This window comes from Chinchilla lanigera, unplaced genomic scaffold, assembly GCF_000276665.1.
Source record: "Chinchilla lanigera isolate Chin_1 unplaced genomic scaffold, ChiLan1.0 scaffold00074, whole genome shotgun sequence".
Lineage (NCBI taxonomy): Eukaryota > Metazoa > Chordata > Mammalia > Rodentia > Chinchillidae > Chinchilla > Chinchilla lanigera.
The window spans coordinates 8946721-8953436 of record NW_004955475.1 but is presented as its reverse complement, the minus strand read 5'-3'; positions in this window follow the sequence as shown (position 1 = coordinate 8953436).

Genomic DNA, 6716 nt, shown 5'->3' with positions numbered 1-6716 from the left:
TAACTCTGTATTGTCTGTATTGTGCTTGTGATATGTTGTAAAATGTTGTATGTCTGTTAATGTTTCCCTCCTTTTATCTTTAAAATAAAAAAAAAATTCAAAAAAAAAAAAAAACATATGCTGAAGGAAAGATAGCCTCTTTAGCAAATGGTGCTGGGAAAAGTGCCTATACAAATGCCAAAGGTTGACTCTAGACCCGTTTCTCACTATGTACTAAACTAAAATCAAAATGGATTCAATATCTAATTATTAACGTAGTAGAAGATAAAGTAGGGAAAATTCTTGAATTCATGAGTGCAGGCTTGCACTTTCTGAACAGAATCACAATTGCACAAGAAGTAACACCAAGAATCAAGGTGAAATTATACCAAATTCAAAAAGCTTCTGTACAGCAAAGGAAACAACCAACAGAATAAAGAGACAGCCTACAGAATGGGAAAAAAATTTTGCCAGCTACACTTTGAAAGAGGGCTAATATCTACCATATATAAAGACCAAAAAAAATTAGACCCCCAAAATAAAAGACTGACTCAAAAAATGTGTAACTAAAATGCATAGACATTTCTCAGAAGTCCTAATGACTCATAAATACATGCAAAAATGTTCCATGTCCCTGTCCATTAGAGAAATGCAAATTTAAACAGCACTGAGATTTTGTCTGACTCCAGAATGAATAGCAGTCATTAAGAAATTGTAGTCAGGGTTTACAAAGGGAAAATATTTAATACAGGGCACATAATTTACAGGATTATTTATAAAATTCACCCACAGAGTGAAATGCCAAGAATGTGGGAGATCTGGCCACACATAAGAGACCCAAAAATCCAGCTAAGGGCCTGGATCACATGGCAATGTCCTGCACAAGTCCAGCTGATGATCTAGAGCCAATGACAATGTCCTCCACGAGTCCAGCTGGAGGTGTGGAGCCCACAACGATGTCTCATGCAAGTCCATGTCAAGGATCTGCACTGGGAAGGCCCAAAGATCAGTGGTGGAAGCTAGAAAGTCTGTACCAGTGTGTGATGAAGGATCTGAGCCAGCAGGCTGAAGAATCTGCTAGAGCCAGGAAGTGATGCTCAAGATAAGGACCAGGGTTTCCCCAAAGAGAACCACAGCCATCCTCAGTGACAGTGAGGACCTGAGCTGATTTGACAATCAGAATAGCTGAGTTCATATCAAGAAAACCAGCATGATACATTTCTCCAGGAGAATAAACAGCACACCATCTTCCCCTCCGGTTCTCTTTTTATGGTATTGGCAACAATCCTGAGGTGGACCATCCATATCTAGCACCATACCGATTCACTTTATGGTAATCTACTGTCATTCTCCAAGACCCATCTGTCTTCTGCACAGGCCAAATGGGAGAATTAATGGAGATGTGTTGGGGACCACAACCCTTGCATCTTTCAAGTCGTTGGTGGGAGCACTAATCTCTGCAATCCCTCCAGGAATGTGATACTGGTTTTGGTTTACCATTTTACTAGGCAAAGGTAACTCTAATGGCTACCGTTTGGCCTTCCCAACCGTAATAGTCCTCACACTACAGGCTACGGAACCAATGTATGGATTCTGCCAAGTACTAAGTACATCTATCCCAATTATACAATCAGGAACAGAGGAAATGACTAGATGATGGATTCAAGGACTTACTGATCCCACTGTGAGTCAGACCGTTACTAAAACTCCATTGATTACCTGACTGGAGGTGATCTTACTCTTAATGGAGGGCCACAATGATGTTTGGATCCCCTAGAATTAGTGCTAGTTCAGAACCAATGTCAAATAGTCCCTGAAATGTCTGATCATTCCCCTTCTCCCCAGTGTACAGTCACTCGGGCAAAAGGCTTTAGATCCCTCTGGGGAAGGATGGGTGAAAGACTGACTATAAATTTTTGATGGTGCACCAGGGTCCTTCCCCAAGGGGACCTGATCTCCCCTTCATTCAAGGCATTCTGGGTCTGTAAATTGGCTCAAATCTGGGTACTGGTTGAGGGGCCATGATTCCCTGTTACCAAAATTTGAAGTAGGTTCCTGTTCATTTGCCCTTAAATATTTTTGATTATATAAATCCAGTAAAAATTGTGTAGGCTTCCTATCTATTTCACTTTTGGGAACACTGTGGCTAATCAGCCAGTGGCATAGGTCTGCATGTGTCAGATTATTCTGCTGCTTCTGCTGTTCATTATGGTAAGTGCATGGACCCTGCCTTTGGTGATTAAGTGCTGCCACTTGACCTCTGCCACTCCAGGATCCAATCAAGCCTGTTGCCCTTAAGTTTCCCAATTCAGTAATTGTGGCCCTCACTGTAAGGTCTGGAATATAGAGAAGCACAATGACAGGGCTCTTTAGGGATGCTGGTGCTTCCCTCACAAATCTGTTTCTCAAGGTGTTAGTGAAGGTTACATTTTCTGGATCATCCCGAAGTGGAGGATTAGGTTTAAAATGGCGGATTCACTCCAGCACTCCCATTTCCCTAAGCCTCTGTATCCCCTCATCAATAGTAAACCATGGAATATCGGGTATCGCTAACTCATTCACATCTTTTGATCCATACTTCTGCCAACCAGCCAAATAAACTGCTAACACCTTTCTTTACTCTGTGAACTACAACATTAAATCCAAAATCCTTGCTTAATGGGCCCATATCAACAAACTCAGCCTGATCCACGTGTGTATTTTGGCCACCATTATCCCACACCCACAAAATCCATTCCCACACTTTCTCATTAGGCCTCTGCTTATAAGACTTAGAAAACTCCAGAAGTTGTTTGGGAAAATAGTGGACCTTGTCATGGGTCACCCTGTGTACCTCACCCTTAGGAGACTTCTGTGATTTGAGTTTGGTTATAGGTTTAGAGACAAAAATGGGTGATGAGGGTGAGTCCTGAGGAGTGTCAGCATCATCTTGCTTAGTGAACATAGGATTAGTTCCCCCAGGTATACTAGAAGAGGCCAACACCACAAGGAACAGAAGTGGGGAGGCCTCTGCCCTTGTGGGAAGGGAAATCTCTTCCTCTGGTAAAATCTCATCAGCATCTAGAAACTGAACAACAACAACCTCAGCTTCATCAGGATCCTCTCACACACCTCCATCCCACTTTATGGGATCCCATTCTTTTCTGATCAGTGCCCTTGCCTTTGCTTCAGATACCCTTCGAAGCTGAGCATTACACTTACATTGTAGTTCAGCCAGGCAAATTATGAGGAACTGTGTTTGGGTTTCTGCAATCTCTGCCTTGTGGCTAAAAGAGAGGATATTTTCTTTCAGGACATACTTTAAAACTTTTAAATTTCCTAGCTGTGTCTGGAGCTATGAATTTGAATCTTTGAGTTCCTTATTTTCCTATTTGTCCTCACAGCCAGAAGACTTTAGATTTCCTGTGGATGTCTGGAGCTCATGATTTTCCTTCACTAGCTTGTGCAGTGATGCTAAGACCAAAGCTAGCATCATTATGTTTCCTACTCTGCCAGACTTTCATGTATGGAGTCACTAAATTCCTGACATCTTCTAAGTGATGAATTAGGATAATCAAATAGATCTACATGGCATATTAGTTTAAACAGTTCATGCCAAGGATTATCATTATTTCCCACAGAATTAGAAGGAGAGACCATGGTGTCTGTAGGTCTCATCAAATTAGAGAGCTGACTCCAGGAACCCCTAAAGCCATTAGAGAATTTCATCATTGTAATTTGGTTTCTCTAGAGCCATTCCAGGTACCAAAATCTGTATCAGTCAGCATTTTACTAGAGAAACAGATATAATACAAGATATACAAATGTATAAGAAATTACAAGATCGGCTTACAATGATCCACCTCAGAGTTTGATGAGGAAGCATTCAGAAGGTGTAGTGGATTGACAACTGGTGGTCAACTTGTGACACCCAGCTGAGCTGAACCAGCGTGGTGCTTGGTGTGGGAGGCCCACTTGAAGATTGTTGCTGGCAGCATAAGAGGTATAACTGGAGAGGAAGAAGTGTGGAAGCTGTAGAGTGCTGTGATTTTCCTGGAGGAGCTTGTCATACTGGCTATACTGATGAACTCAAGTGTTCTCATCATTGGAGAAGTTTGAGACCTTGTCACTGAGAATGGCTAAGGTTCACTTTGGGGGAGCTCTGGTCCTGATGGTGCACTGTTCAGTCTTCTCGAGAAACTTGTCATGCTGGCTTTCCTGACATGGACTTGGCTGTTATCATCAGAGGAGCTCGGAACCTCATTGTCACTGAGGATGGCTGTAGTACCTTTTAGGGAAGCTCTGCTTCTTACATTGAGCATTGCTTCCTGGCTCTAGTGCAGATCCCTCAGCCTGTTAGCACAGATCCTTCATCCCACTGGTACAGACTTTCTAGCTTCCATTACTGACCTTTGGGCCTTCCCAGTGCAGATTCATGAAATAGGCCCACATGAGACACTGTCATGGGCTCTTGGCCTCCTGTTGGACTCATGGGGGGCATTGTTATGGGCCCTAGATCTTCAGCTGGACTCATGCAGGACATTACCATAGGATCCAGGCCATAACTGGATTCTTTGGTCTTTAGTGTGGGGACAGATTTGCTGCACTGTTTTTGTATATGACTCTTTGGGTGACTATTATAAAATGATTCCATAAATTATGTGTCCTGTATTGTTCCCCTTGCAATCCCTGATTACAACATAGGGTGTCTGCACACTGGAGACAGAAAGTTTCAGTCCAAGTTCTGGAGTTCACTGCAGTATCCGGTGCAAGTCTGTATCAAGAGGCTGATGGGTCTGCAATGGAAGACTGAAGAGTCTATGCCAAATGTTGAAGGATCTGAGGTGGAAGCTGAAGAGTCTGCACTAGAAGCCAAGAGATGATGTCCAAACCGAAGGTGAAGACTTGAGCTCCTCTGAACAGAAGCAAGTCCATCCTTCCTCATTTCCCCTTTATACCATTCAGGCAACAAGCCACCCTAGGGCGTGTCCTCTATATCCTAGGTTGTAGAACTGTTGAGCTGACTTAGTTAAGCTTCTAAACTTCTCAAATTGACACAATCAATCAACCATTTCAGAAATTAAATACTAACAAATACTGATGAAGGGCCAGGGATGTAGCTGAGTGGCACAGTGACTGCCTGGCAAGTGCAAGGTCCTGAGTTCAATTTCAGGTACCAAAGAAAAAAAAATGCTGATGAGACTGTGGTGAAAAAGGAACCCCCCTAAATTGTTGATGGGAATGTGAACTAGTAAAACCACTATGAAAATCAGTATGGAGATTTCAGTAAAAAACTAAAAATAGTAATTCCACCCATTCTAGCCATTCCTTTACTAAGTGTCTTCACAAAAGAGTTAAAGAAGTGGTTTATACATCCATCAACAGATGAATGGATATAGAAATATGGTATTTATGCACAATAGGGTACTACTGTGCCATAAAGAAAGATAAATTGAGTCATTTGTAGGAAAATGGATGGATCTTAAAACTATGTTAAATGAAAATAAATCAGACACACAAGCTTAAATACCACATAATTTTTCTTATATGAGAGACCCAAAGTATAAATAAATTAAAGAGCAACATAAAAGATAAATAAAAGGAAACCAGAAGATAGGTTTTCTGTAAATGAGAAGGGGTCCAAACGATGAAGGAGGAAGGGGAGAGGGTAAGGTGTCATAAAAAAGAATTAAGATGTGTCATTACACGTACCAAATACCCACAGTAAAATAGCTATTATGTATCCAAAACATGTACTAATAAAAAAAATTCAACAATGTAAAAGAAATGAACCAGTTCCTCAAAAACCACAAACTATCAAAACCCACCTAATAAGAAATACATAATTTAAACATTTCTACAGCTATTAAAATATCTCTATAACTATTGAGGAAATTCAAAATTCTTTAAAAAGACATCTCTAGCCCCATATGGTTTCACAAAATTAACACTGGTTTTGGGGCTGGGGATTTAGCTCAGTGGCAAAGCGCCTGCCTGGCAAGCGCAAGGTCGTGAGTTCGGTTCCCGGTAACGGAGAAAAACCAAAAAAAAAAAAAAAAAAAAAAAAAACACTGGTTTTACACAGTCAATTCTGTAAAGCGAGAGAAGAGAGAACTTTCTCTAACTCATTTTATAAGTATTACCCTAATACCAAAATGAGATGATGAAAGTATAAAAAACTATAGAACTGTCACAAAAGTCCTAAATAAAATATTAATAATTGGAACCCAACAATTTATTAAAAAACCACCCACAGTTACTAAGAGGGCTTTTTTACAGCCTATTTTTATTATTTGAACATCAGTGTAATTCATCATATCAACAGATTAAAGTTGAAAACATATGATCAGATCATCTATGCAGAAATAGCATTTGACAAAATTCATCACCCGTTCATGATAAAAATTCACTACAAATGAGGAAGGGTGGCATGAGCATCTACATGAGACCAAGACAAACATTACACTTAATGGTAAAGTCTCACCTCTTTTCAAGGTCAGAAATAAGGCAAGGCTCTCCATTCTTGCTACTTACTCAGTGAAGTGCATTAGCCAGCACAATAAAGCAAAAAATAAGAATGCATACAGACCGAGAAGGAATATATAAACTGCCTTTGTTTGGAAATGGCAACATTGTCTATATAGAAAATCCCAAGGGACCTATAGAAAATAATTCTTAGAACTAATAAGTATGTTCAGCAAGTCACAGACTACAAGAGCAACACAAAAAAAATCAATTACATTTCATATACTAAAAAC